The following is a 15,205-nucleotide window of genomic DNA, read 5'->3' as shown; positions in this document are numbered from 1 at the left end:
CCTCTGTCAACCTATTCCTCCTAATAGGTTAGCAGTATCTCAGTTTGCCTTCTTGTTTCAATACTGTGTCTTATGATGACAGCAATGAAAGCCCCAGTCTGGCACTGCTGAACATATGTTAATTTGCAGAGTCCTGAGAATGAGAAATTATCATCAGAATTCTTTCTATAACTCAAACAGATGTAAAAAAAAAATGTGTCCCTTTATCTTAGGTTCCTGAAGTAACATCGCTAGTTAGTGACACAGACAAGATTTAAACAGTTTTACTGATTTCATTCCATTGTTTTTCAGCATATGTTAGTGACCAATTACTACTTACTGGTCAGAAAAAAGAACCATAGTAGTTCTCATTTTTTGTCTTTTTAAGGAATAATACTATCAACAAAGTGGTTCAAGTATTTATCAGCTGGCTTGTTTTTAGCAAACAAATGCCCTTTAAAAAGCACTTTAATATAGATAAACAGACTGTTTAACTTGGTATGGCCAATATGTGTATGATTATCCATATAATTTGACTAGATATGATGAGGTCAGAGTAGCAATTTCAAGTACAAAATAAACATGTGACAAATTCACAATGGTCATTCTCTTTGGTAAAAAGTAGGTTTATTTAGGAAAAGAGGTTATAGAAAAATGAAGAGGGAAAAAGGCATCAGGCATGGCAAGTGTGAGATAGATTTGGAAGAGCAATAGAGTTATCAAGGAAAGAAGTTTGGAAGGATCCATTAAAGGAATATATCATGAAGTCTGGGTATGCTATTGACTTGCAGGTTAGGCCACTGAGGAGTTAGTTAAAGTAAGGAGAAAGCTGCCATTAAAGGGAAGATACTATGAGGAAGGATAGAGAGTACCTTATAGTAGGCTTTGGCCTGGAAAGAACTAAACAAACATCTTCATCTCTCTTGGGGAAGTATAACCTGGGGGGTTTTTCAGGGAAGGAGAGGAAGTACTAGGGAAGAATTTGGTAGCACAGATGGAGGAATCAAGGAGCCAGTTGGAGTGCACCTGGCAAATCAGGTCTCACACATATCTAAAGATAAGCTAATCAATATCTTAAAAATTGTTTAAAGCTGCCTAGAGATTTGAAGTATAGACAATGGGAGTTGATAAAGAGTCCCATCCTTACAAATCACTCTATACAAACAGGCCAGTCTGGGACTTGGATTATACCTAATAATGGCCAGGTGGACTTCTTTCTGACAAGGGAAGAGAATAGACAAAGTCCACATCAGAGATACATATATACACATACACACATATACATATACAAATATATATCTGGTTCTCTCCCATCCTGTTGCCTTAAATTTCCAATTTTATAAGGAAATAAAGAGGGCTGTGACTGGGTTCTCACTCTTATACTTATCTATCCCCAAGAAGACTATTGGGCTAGAATGATTTCTCTCTCCTAAATCTCCAATATTTATCTGATAGGAATATAATGTTCTCTTTTAGTAGTTCAGAATAAAAGCAATTTTTCCTGATCATTCCAAAGGAGAAGATAACTCTCACTAGTTGAGCTCCTTCCCACCAAATGCTTGATATGTAGACACATACACACTCACACACACATTCATGTACTAATGCATACATTAGTTTAATGAACAAAACCATTTATCCTAGCAAAAAGTACAGAAAAATCAGAAATTCCACATAAATTATAGCAGATAAAAGAATACACAAGTGTAAATCAGATCTTTAGAAGTAAAAGTTAAGTCTTAGCTCCAGTAAGGAGACAACAATCTCATTAGGGAAGTTCATTCTTATTCTTTGAGGGTACAGGTTTTGGAACCACAGACATGTTGGCAAGCTGCAGTTTTCCCTAACACGTCTTTGGCTGTAGAGAGACTGCCTATCTGCTATGTGCCTTGCTATTCACTTGTCTCTCTTAATCTCCTTTCTTTCTTCAACAGTCTTTCCAAATTGTCTCCTCATTTAAGTTTAGAGGCTTGTCAGTCAATTAAAACACACCTCTCATTGAATCCATTAATGTGAAGTATCATAGGGCTGTCCTTCAGCTTGCCCACTCCATCTGGGTAGGGATGTTATTTTTTGTTGTCGTCAGTAATGTCTGACTGGGATTTTCTTAGTAGAGATACTGAGTAGTTTGTCATTTCCTTCTCCGGCTCATTTTACAGTTGAGGAAACTGAGGCAAACAGGATTAAGTGATTTGTCTACAGTTAGAGAACTAGTAATTGCCTAAGACTGGATTTGACCTTGGGAAACTGAATGTTTCTGACTTCAGGTCTAGTACTCCATTTGTTGTACTATCTGTCTGCACAATTATGTTAGGGAAATAGGAAAACCAAAGAAAGATCAGTGCTACTGCTTAGGACAATTGAAACTATGCTATCAGACAAAAGGGCAAAATTAGAACTAGTAGATTTTAAGTTCCGGAGGATTAAATAACAACAACAATTTCTATTGCCAGAATATAGCACAGGGCCTTACATATGAAAAATAGGTGCTTTCTAATTTTTTTAAATTGACCTAATTGCTCAATTCAGCTTCTTGTTTTTGCTATCAAGTAGCAAGATCTTCAGACTAAGAAGTATAGATCAATAATTGTTAATAAGAAATTGAAATCTAAAATAATGGAATAGGATCATACAAACAGCAACAATGCATGTTGGATACAATACAGGACTTAGAAAAAACTGTGTTGAAATCTTGTCTTTGATACTTTGACCTGGGTCCAACTCCTGTTCTTTGTCTTTGGCTGAGTCATTTAACCTCTAGGTACCTCAGTTTTTTTCATCTGTAAAATGGAAATAATAACACCCTGATAATACTATTTTAGCATAGTAGTATCCCTTACATGAGATAATGTATAGCAAGTGCTTTACAACATTTCAAATTCTGTTGACTGTAAGATACTTATTTTCTTCACATTTGAAATCATTCATTCTTTGAAATGTTTAGTTTAACCACTTAACTATATTGTAACCTTTCTTCATATCTTGTTAATAAAGGCATTGTAAGAGACTTTGATAAAGCCTTGCTAGAATCCAGGCATATTTTATCAATGGCATTCTTTTGTTCTCTTGATCTAGAAAGAATACTGAAAAAGTAAAAGAGCCTAACATAATGTGAATCGTTTTGTATGAACCTATGCTGAATCTGAAAAATAGTTTTTTCAAAGGCTCATCAGCTTATCATTCCCAGAACCTCTTTTCTTTATACTTGTTAGAAAAATAAAATAGAGAGACCTGTTCCTTCTTGAACAACTGTTGAGAGATTTGTTTTCATGGGATCCAACCTGTTTGCTGTAGTGATGAGACAGAGGGGAAAATGTCATCTTCATTTCTTCATTTGTTTTTTCTCCTTGAACCAATCCTGGAAGAATTTTTTCTTTCTTTCTTTTTTTTTTACAAGTGAATTTTTTTTTTAAATTAAAGCTTTTTGTTTTCAAAACAGATGCATGGATAATTTTCAAGATTCATCCTTGCAAAATTTTGTATTCTAATTTTTTTCCTTCCCTTCCCTCTATCCCCTTCCCTAGAAAGCAAATAATGCAATATGTTAAACATGTGCAATTCTTCTATACATATTTCCACAAATATCAAGCTGCACAAGAAAAAATAGATCCAAAAGGAAAAAAAATGAGAATGAAAATAAAATGCAAGCAAGCAACAATAAAAATACTATGTTGTGATCCACACTAACCTCCCAGTCTGATTGCAGATGGCTCTCTTCATCACAACACTATTGGAACTGACCTGAATCATTCATTTCATTATTGAAGAGAATTGATCATTGTATAATCTTGCCATTGCTGTGTATAATGATCCCCTGGTTCTCCTCATTTCACTTAGCATTTGTGACTGCTCCAGTCCTCTCTGAAATCATCCTGTTAATCATGGAGAACTATAATGTTTGCATTCTAGGGAGCCACCTGACAATGGCTGCTGGAGATCCAACCCAGACCTACAGAATGGATCTCCTTTTGTGAGAAGATGATACAAAGAGACTGAGAGGCAGTTGCTGTTCTCTGACTTAGAGGCCTTGTGTTGTGTGATCTCTCTCCTCTTCCCTCTGCCTCCAATTTATCTCATTCCCAGTCCACAATACCTGTGTCAGCAAAGGCTGCCCTGCAACTCCTTCAGATGTTATGATCCACAGCTGTGGAGGCTCTCGGAGAATTTATCTACCCCCTAACATATAATATTCCATTACATTCATATACCATAACTCCATTCTCCAACTGATGGGCATCCACTCAGTTTCCATTTTCTATCACTATGAAAAGGGCTGCCACAAACATTTTTGCACATGTGGGTTCTTCTCCCTTCTTTATGATCTCTTTAGGATACAAGCCCAGTAGAAAAACTGCTGGATCAGAATATGCACATTTTGATAGCCCTTGGGCATAGATCTGAAAGGATTTTCTATCCCCTAGTTTTCTACTGTTTATACCAGTGTGATCCAGAAATTCCAAAAATTAGGAAAATATCCTTGATAATTCTAAGGAAGGTCACCAGTTGACTATAGATTTGTTAATATAAAGCTATTATCATGATGTTGAAAGTCCCACTGTATTCTGCCTTAGTCAGACCACACCTAGAGTACTAATGTCCAAATGTGGGTGCCACAGTTTAGGATGGTACCTATGTCCAAAGAAGGGCACCAGGTCAGTGAAGGACCTTAAATCCATGCCAGAGTAGAACTGAATGAAAGAACTAGAGATGCTTGGCTTGAAGGAGGCATATCATTCTAAGCATGGGGTGGTGGGGGGCAGCCAGAGAAAAATATTGGAAAGACAGAGCATAGTGTAGATATAAGGTAAGGCTAATGTCAGAGGATTACAGAGTACCTGGGAGGTGAGTGGGAGGATGAGAGGTGATGAAGTGCAAAACTGGAAGGGTGAGAGGATTAAAGGGTTCCAGGTTATAATGGGCTTTGCATGCCAGAGGATTTTATATGTGATTCTGGAAGGGACAGGAAGCTACTGAATAGGGGATGACATGCTTAGATCTGTGTTCTAGGAAGATCATTTTGACACCTGAGTGGAAGATCAACTGGAGTGGGGAGAGACTCACAAGTGATTGGACCAGAGTGAAGACCATGGTCTTGCTTTTTTGACACATAAATTAGGTTGAAATGTTATATTGGGAGAAAAGATCTTGGGAAGTACTAGGCCACTGAAATCTTAATGAGTTTCTAAAGTTAAACAGGTAAAAATTGCCTAGGGACTAAGGGGGGCAGGGAAACCTCAGAGTGGAAGTTAGTCTCTAAAGTCACAAGAATAAAAAGACCATGGGAAAAACAGAACATTGAAATTTAAGTGCTAAGGTGACTGACTAGAAATTCTTACCTAAAGTATCTTGGGGTAGATTTTATACCACCCATGAACTTATATATAGAGAAAAAAAAATCTGTATTTTTACTACCTGAAATCTAGATATTTTCTTCAGTTATGAATTTTAAAATGTTGGTTATGAATTACATATGTACTTCCTATCATGATTAAGATTAACTTCAATCAAATATACACATTTATTTCTTTTTAAAATGTGTTTTTTTTGTTTTATTTTGTTTTTATCAATTTAGCCTATATTGAAAGTCAAATGCTTTTTTTATGAAAGTGATACTTGTAAGAATAGAAAGATGATCTTCAAACAGTATGATTGCTTAAAATATATATAATGTTTAAGGGTACAGATTTATTATTTTATTGGTGATTTAATGAGTATGAGCAAATCTCAGATGGAATTCTTTAAATCAATAAAAATCAACCAGTGCTTTTTAAAAATCTAGGCTTAGAAGTTGTCAAAGGTGTAACAACTGCGCTAGCACCCAGGACACCCCAGAATCAGCTGGAGTCAGGATAAGCAAAAGTCCTCAGTCTTTATTCTTTGTCTTAGACACAGGGTTGAACAGGATGGAAGCAGAATCTCTGCGACTACCTTCCTCCTTGTCTACCATCAAGAGTGTGTCTCTGGCTAGTCTTACTCCACCCCCTAGTCCGTCCTACAATCCTCTATCCACCAATTATTGAGCTAGTATGGATAGTGGAAAGGACCATTTTCCAAGCATATACCCATAGAGTATTGTCCAATCAGTAGTTAGCCTCAAGCGCTTGGCAGTCCCGACCTCAGTGCATTGATTGAACAGTTTCAGTCCTCTACAAAAGGGGTATCAAGAAGTTAAGTTGCTTACTCACGGCCACCCAGTAAGTATATGTCAGAGTAAGCCTTGACAATTTCTTCCTGACCTGAATTGGTCATCTGTTCACTTAATCCCACTAAGTAGATGTAATTATATTAATAGAGTTTCAATGAAGCTTCTTTTCCTATAAATACCTTCCCCAAAGTCTCAGAAATAATTGAAGTAGTGCTACAAGATTGACTTGACTTGATATTTTGGTAACACCTGTTTGGAAGAAATGTCAGAGACTAGAAAGGCAAAAATTTGTTCCTGTCAACAGTTAGTGGTATTTCAATTGAGGTAATGTTGCTTGGTTTATAAAGTGCCTCAGTGGCCATTGATGATTGATGGGAACTATTTTTCAAGGACTAACACGCAAAATGATTTTACATAGCTGAAAGATATGGTAAGTAATTTTAACCCAGTGATTTGGAGAAGTAGCTTAAAAAAAAACTGCCCAGATGATCAGGTTTCATTTGGAGGCTGCAGTTACTTCTCAGAAGATGAAGAAAAGGACCTAGGATATTAAGTATTAAAAAATTCACGCCCTGAATCTTGAAGCAATTGTAAAAAATGTATTTATATTCCTAGGTGGTAAGTTTTCTATTTCATTTTTTTAATGAGATGCACCAACTTTATTTAGTTGAATATAATGCTCTCTACTTCTGAATGCATGCTAGAAGGGAGCTTATTTCAAATGTTTATATTAAAAAGGCAAGAGAAAGTAATTCCATGTTAGATGAGGCTCCTCAACTACACTGACTGTTCTCTTATAAAAGGAAAAAAATTAAGCTAATGATTTTAGGATAATCTTAGTAAATTAGATTCTGATACTTGAGAAGGTATCTTTAATTGGAGAAATAACTGGATATTTTTATGTCCCATCTAGGATCAGAGTGGGACAATGTGTAGAAGGGAGAACTGGGAAGTTGTGAACTCATCTGGGTATGACTGCCAGTGCAGGTCAGGGTCCAGGATACTGAGCTTTCTATGACACTGATAGACTATTACATGCACCAGTAGGAGTTCTTTCTCTAGTGAAAAAGTTTGCATTGGGATAGAGCAACTATTGCCTAGGCCTGGCAGGGGTCCTCAAACTACAGCCCTTGGGACAGATGCAGCAGCTGAGGACAATTATCCCCCTCACCCAGGGCTTCTTTATTTAAAGGCCCACAAAACAAAGTTTTGTTTTTACTATAGTCCGGCCCTCCAACAGTCTGAGGGACAGTGACTGGCCCCCTATTTAAAAAGTTTGAGGACCCCTGGTAGAGTGATAGCAGGATATTAGGAAATGCAACTGGATTATAGCTGCCAGGATACACTTGGGGCTAGAAATATTGACAATATTTGAGTTTCATTTGCTTTGTACAAAGCCCTGATCACTTCATCCTAGTTATGGACTTAGCTTTGATTTACCATTTCTATTTCTAAAAAACTTTATTATTTATCTCAGGACATAAACTACAATCTGGGTCTAAGGCCTTTAGGGTAGTTTACTGTAGCCTATATGGAGAAACAGCTGATGTAATCGCAGCCACAATTTACAGATTTGCAAGAATCTCAATGTCTGGTGAAGGACTATGCTGAAGTATTCAAAACAATTGTTTCTAGGTAGAAGCCGCCGTGGTACCTGTCAGATAAAGCAGAGACATCTTCTTTTAAACCCTCCCACCAGCTTGGAGTGATGCAGACCTCATGCTGGATTTATGTGTAGGTGGAAGAGAAGCAGGCAATTATGTGGGGTGCATTGAAGGTGCTGAAAAGTTTACTTAACTGAAAATATCTTCCTACAGCTTGTCCTTTACAAACACAATTTGAGTTAGAAAACAAAATGGCTACATAAGAAAGGGCTCATTCTCTAGGTGACTGGACAGCAGATACTGGACTTTCTAATTCCAAGTAAAAGATGAGAGTACTGATAATTCTTAGAAAAGCAAAATATCAAATGTGATAATATTTGTAAAACACTTATCACAGCACCCTGCACAGAGTAAGGCATAATAACTATTGCACAGATATTGTTCTTCTGTCTCAATTTCCCTATGGAATAGAAGGAATTTCAATGGGTTCAGCTGCATGATTCTAGAATCTAGTGTTCTATAACCAGGTGTGTAAGATATCCTGGATAGTACCTGCTTCCTGGGTACTATTGTTGTTCATCCTTTGTTCTGGGAGGGAACCAATGACATCAGGAGGGCGATGTGTTGATTGGTGGGTGGATTGGATTTAAGGGAGACAGACTTATGCAAAGGCATCAGACCCTACTCTCTCCTTCAGAGAGTCATCAGAGGCCTATGGCAAAACAGGTCAGCTCTTTTAATTAATTAATTAAATTAAAAAAAATTTTCATTAGAGCTTTTTTTTTTTTCCAAAACTTATGCATGAACAATTCTTCAACATTAGCTCTTGCAAAACTTTGTATTCCAATTTCCCCCCTTTCCTCTACCCACTCTCTTAGATGGCAAATAGTCCCATATATATTAAACATGGTAGAAATATATGTTAAATGGTAGAATTATATGTTAAACCCAATATATGCATACATATTTATACAATTATCTTGCTGCACAAGAAAAATCAAATCAAAACAGGAAAAAAAGAGAAACAAAATGCAAGCAAACAACAACAAAAAGAGTGAATATGCCATGTTGTGAACACTCAGTTCCCACAGTCCTCTCTCTGAGTGTAGCTGGCTCTCTTCTTCACTAAACAGTTGGAACTGGTTTGAATCATTTCAATGTTAAAGAGAACTACGTCCATCAGAACTGATCATTGTATAGTCTTATTGTTACCATGTACAATGATCTCTTGGTTCTTCTCACTTCACTCAGCATCAGTTCATGTAAGTCTTTCCAGGCCTCTTTGAAATTATCCTGTTGGTCATTTCTTACAGAACAATAATATTCCATAACATTCATATACCACAATTTATTCAGTCATTCTCCAATTGATGGGCATCCATTCAGTTTCCAGTTTCTTGCCACCACAAAAAGGGCTGCACAACATTTTTGCACATGTGGGTCCCTTCCCCTCCTTTAAGACCTCTTTGGATATGCCAGCTCTTCATGACAAGAATTTAACCCAGATTTTCTGATTCATAATTAACTTTCATTATAGAGTGCTGGTGACTCTCAATTCTCAAAAGTGCTGCCAGTAGAGCACAACCCTTTACAGGCTATACTAAGCTAACAAGATTGTGATTATAGACACTCATTATAATTGTTGACACTCATTGTACCAGAAGGGGGTCTCTGAGTGATAAGACTTTTTAGCCAATTCCTAGCCCTGAGCCTATAAAATGGATTAAATCAATTACCTAGCACTAGACTGCCAAAGGGATCCATGATACACTAGAAAGTTAAGATTCCTCATTTGAACAAATTATCCCAGGCATTCCACTAATCACCTTACATATAACTAGCTAAGTCTTTTTTCTAGTTATACCCTACAATGAAAACCTAAAGAGATGGTATAAAGCAACAACAAGATTATGTGATGATCAACTCTGATGGACATGGCTCTTTTCAACAAGGAGGTGATTCAGGCCAAATTCCAATAGTGATGGAGAGAGCATCTGCACACAGAGAGAGGACTATGGGGACTGAATGTAGATCACAACATAGTATTTTTACTGTTTTTGTTTGCTTTCCTGGTTTTTTCCTCTCATTTTTTTCCCTTTTTCATCTGACTTTTCTTGTGTAGCATGACAAATATGGAAAAATGTTTGCATATATTTAACCTATATTGGATTACTTGCTCTCTTGAGAAGGGTTGAAAAGGAAGAAGGAAAAACCTGAAACGCAAGCTTTTGCGGAAGTGAATGTTGAAAACTATCTTTCCATATATTTGGAAAAATAAAATACTATTATATGGAAAAAAATAATAAAAATATAAATGGGAAGTTAACAAAAATTAAAAATAAAAAAGCAATAAAACATAGAAAAAAAGAATTTAATGCTAAAAGGTGCTTCAAATTATTTCTTCACACCCCCCCATTTACAGACAGGGAAACTGAGGAATAGGGTTCAAATAGTGTACTTGAAGTTGCAAAAGTAATAAAGTTTGTATTTGAACAAAGATTTTCTGACTTTGAATTTAGTGTTTTATTTCATCATGTAGAAAATTACTCCAATCATTCAATGTTAATTCTTATTACCCATGTTAATAGAAAACAGATGGCATGGATAATTGAAATGTATGGTGAAGCCAAAACCAAATTTAGCCTATACTTTCAACTTTCTCTGTCATCAAACCTCTTAGTCAAGCAACCATTTAGCACAAATCACCATTTTTTTCTTCTATTTCTAGTGTGACTTTTTTTTCTTCATAACTCTGATTTTGAAAGACCAGAATTATATTTGTTTTTGTTTTTTTCTTCCCTAATCCTGAAATCTGGAAACAAAGGTAGGTGGTGGTTCTTTGGTTATAACCCAAACAGGGTAATAGTTCAAACTTCTAGGCTTCTCATTGACATCAGGCAAACTGAGATAAAAATATGTTTATACTTAGTAAAGATTTTAAAAACAAAGGATAAGAAGACCATAGAAATAGTAAGCAGAATTATTAATCACTTAAATTAAAGAAAATAAAAACAAAAGAAAGATGTAAAGGAATATAAGCAGATGTGATTAAATGTACTAGGAGGTAGCGTGGTACAGTGGGATAGGACTCAGGTTTAAAATCCTGATTTTGATATGACCAGACAAATCATTTTCATATCTCTAAATCAATTTCCTCAAATGTAAAATAAATTAAAAAATTAAATTTTACTTTATCAATTAAAATTCAAATTTCTTTTTCATTCCCCTTATCCCCTTGCTGGAAACAAATAGAACCTTTGTAACAATTGCACAGTTTAGGACAAAATAAATTCTTGTACCAGGCATGTCTAAAATATATGCCTCTTTCTGCATTCTGAGTCCATAGCATTTGTTAGGAAGTGAGTAGCAGACTTCATTTCATGGGTCCTTTTTAATTGTTTTTAGTCACTGTATTAATCAGAATTGACCATTCTTTTAAAGTTGCTCATATTTTACACTATTGTATAAATTATTCTTCTAGTTCCTCTTACTTTAACCTGCATCACTTCATATGAGTCCTCCTAAGTTTCTTTGATACCATTCTTTTCACCATTTCTTACTGCACAATAATATTCCATTTAATTCATATATCACAATTTATCCAGCAGTTACTCATTTGATGAGCACCGCCTTTGTTTCTAGTTCTTTGGCACCACAAAAACACATTCTATAAATATTTTTGCCTCTCTCTCTCTCTCTCTCTCTCTCTCTCTCTCTCTCTCTCTCTCTCTCTCTCTCTCTCATTCTCTCTCTCTCTATCTCTATCTCTCTTCCTCCCCCCTCCCTTCCCCTGTATTTCTTTGGTGTTATAGTATTGATATTGTTAGGTAAAAGAGTATGACAACTTAGTAGTTTTTGAGTTATAGTTCCAAAACTTACCTGTAAAATGAGGAAGTTGTATAAAAATGATCTGTGATCTCACTTCTAGCTCTAAAATGATGATTCTATGATATTCTCTCTAATTTTTAGTTGTTTTTTTTACCCTGCTTATGATTTCTTTTCCATTCTTGAAGTATTTTCTAGAACTTTTTTCATAGCTTTGAGAATTCCACCCAGTTTTGATGTCAAAAACCCTTTAGGATATCTCATTCATTTACCAGCCTTCTACCATAACCACAAATTATCTGGATAGTTAGAATTAATAAGAAGAAAGGCATTATTTATTCCTGCTTTCATTCCTTTTAGTAACTGCTCAAATTCCCTGTTCTACATCCCATTGATTCCTACACTTCTTTTACTCCTTGGTGAATCAGAAAGGAAGAAGCAATTACATAGCAATTATATCAAGTACTCTCATATTTTTCTATTGTTTCACTATCTAGTTATCTAGGTTTTAAAATTCATATACTCATACATGTGAGTATATGTATACATATATGTTTACATTTATATACATATATGTATATATATATAATTTGAATAGAAATCTCCTATATGATTTTGTATTGTAGATTTCACAACCTCAGAAGAATCATAATTTAGGGGATGCAAAGATGATTGAAAAGACTTATGATTGATTCTAGTAGCTTGTAACATAATAGCAATAATGATTTATGTTGAAGAATGGAAGGAAAGCTTTCATCTAAGAATGGATTTGATAGGAAAAGGAGTTGGGGCAGTCATGCAATAATGCAGAAAAGGATAATAGTCATATGGCCTAAGGCTCCCCTTCTATAAAATATCTATATTTCAAGAGGAAGTTATTTGACACCTATGGAGAGCCAGAATCTTCTATTAATTGTGATCTGCATGGGAAGACAAGTGCTGATAAAATTATATTAGGTTGAACAGGTTAAGAATCACAAAGCTATTGAAGAACCACAATGAGAAGTCTTTAACATCTCATCTTTGAACTTTTATAACCATTATTTCTAATGGAGCAATACTATTCCATTACATACCCTAATATGTTTAGCCCTTTCCCAATTGATGGGCATCTATTTTGTTTCTGGGCAAACTATTTATTGATAAATTAGCTGAGTTCTGAGAATCTCTAGTTTTGATTTGCTTTGAAAAGGCTTTTTGCTATGTTTTATCCATATTTATGGACTATCTTTGGAAAGTAAATTATCATGCTGAGATGTTAATTACTTCTCACATAATAACCATTCATTTAAGACACCAATGGAAGGCTATCTCATATTTTTAGATGAAGTTTTTTCTGAGATATAAATCAAGGTGACCAACTCACTAAGTTTTTAAGTAATTCATTACATGTATTGGATTAAATGTATCCTACATTTGAGGTCAGAGAATCTGGGTTCAAATTCTGCTCCTTATTATATTAGAGCTCTTGGACAAATCATTTAACTTTTCTTCCTCAGTTTCAATATTTATAAAATCATCTGGTTCGACCAATTGATTCATAAGAAGCTCTAAATCTATGATTCTGGAACTCAGCCACAACCATGTAGTTGGTCAGTGTCAAGGAGGCAGTCAGTTACCTGGCAATAAAAAAAGACCTTGGGTATGTGCACATTTAAGCATCTAGTAAACTGCACAGCCAAGGAAACATCTGAGATGTCCCAATGATTTTGTACATTTTGTACACCTCAGGATGCAAAATTTATAAGTCTTTTCTCCATCAAAAATACACTTGATATTTATTTTATCCTGATTTTTATTGAATAGAAGGATAGAACTTTTGGTGATTCATAGCTGGGCCTTACACCCTGCCCAAGGATACTGCAGTGATAAATAATTTTAGATGATTTGGAAAGTTGGCATACTTGCCAAGTTGTTGCCACCAGTAGTCTCTGCAGTGTCTACAGTCAAATTTTGGAGTATTTTTCCATCTTTAATATGTTGGGCTTAAATTTTCTCACTTGAAAATGAGGGGGTTGGACCACATGATGTTTTTAAGTCTCTTCTAGCTCTAAGTCTTATGATTCCATAATCAAACATAATCAAATTTATAGAATAGTTTTGGTTACAAGTCCACTTCATAGATAGAATTTCAAGCTCACTCAAAAGGAAGTTTGTTGAAAGATAAATAATTCATAGCTCCAAAGGGATTTTGTCACAAGTCTATAAGGTAGGTGGTACAAAAATTATCACCATTTTACAAATTAGGAAATTGAAGCTCTGAGAGGTCAATCTATTTATTTTGGGTACTATAGTATCCTTTAAAAAAGAGTGATTCTGCAGTCAGAAGACCTGAATTAAAAACTCATCTTTTTTTAGGTTTATTATAATTTATTTTTTATTATAGCTTTTTATTTACAAAACATATGCATGGGTAATTTTTCAACACTGACCCTTGCAAAACCTTCTTTTCCAAATTTTCTCCTTCTTTCCCCCACCCCCTTCCCTAGATGGCAGATATTCTAATACATGTTAAAATATATGTTAAACCCAATCTATGTATACATATCTATATAGTTATCTTGCTGAACAAAAAAAAATGGATATGGAAAGAAAAAAAAACTAAGAAGGAAGACAAAAATGCAAGCAAACAACAACAGAGAGAGTGAGAATGCTATGTTGTTTTTATTTATTTATTTATTTATTTTTGAGAGAACAATTTAATAATTTATTAAATGGGAGAGAATTACTGGGACCAAATGGATCCATGGTTTAGTCTCAGGGCTGAATGAAACTATCGTCTCAAAAATCCAGCAGCTAATGTCAGATACAAGATTCTTTTGTAGGGTAACAAGAACAATGACACAATGGGGGAGGTACCTGGATGGGGATGATCTAATAGGGAGAGGCACTTAGGATGACATAATGGGAGATACTGGAAAGGCTCCTGATAGTCTAATGATATGTAAAATGGATAAAGACCGTTATCCCATCAAACATTAAGAGGGAATGATTATAGCCTGAAGTCTAAGATATAAGACCTTTATCCTATCAAACATTAAAGGAATGGTTATAACCTGAGGCAGAGTAACTAAATAGACAATTAGGGAAACTGGGTCAGGACATTAAAAGGGAACTGTGGCACAACATTCCACACTTTCTCTCTTTGAATTACCTTCCTCTAAAAGGTCTTAGCACCATAATTTTGACCAACCCTATGTGAAGTAAATAAACCAAATAAAAACTAAAATAAAGCTAGAACAATGCAAGGACTTGTGGCAAGAACAAGTCTCTCCCTGATAATCCCAGAGATAATCAGCAGTACACAAAACTCCTCATTGCAGTCATGTCAGGCCCTCTGCAGTTGGGGACCGTATGGATAGTTCACTGTGAGTTAGGTCTGTGGTCATTTATGACTCAACCTCTGCTTACAGAGCAGCAGGGTTCAAGACAGTTGTGCTGCCCACACAGAGGAGCAACCTGCTTCAGGGGAGAAGAGTGAGGCTTGGAGTAGCTCCACCTGTCCCGCCCAGAGGAACAGACAGGGCTGAAGAAAGGATCAGATTTTTGAGCAGATTATGCACAGTTAGACCAAGACAGGCAAACCCCAAACTTTTAGAGGCCCGATATCAATTACAAGTTCCTTTTAAGTACGCTGAAATACTAATTAAGG

Source organism: Antechinus flavipes, chromosome 3 (assembly GCF_016432865.1).
Source record: "Antechinus flavipes isolate AdamAnt ecotype Samford, QLD, Australia chromosome 3, AdamAnt_v2, whole genome shotgun sequence".
Taxonomy (NCBI): Eukaryota; Metazoa; Chordata; class Mammalia; order Dasyuromorphia; family Dasyuridae; genus Antechinus; species Antechinus flavipes.
Note: the sequence above shows the minus strand (reverse complement) of the source record.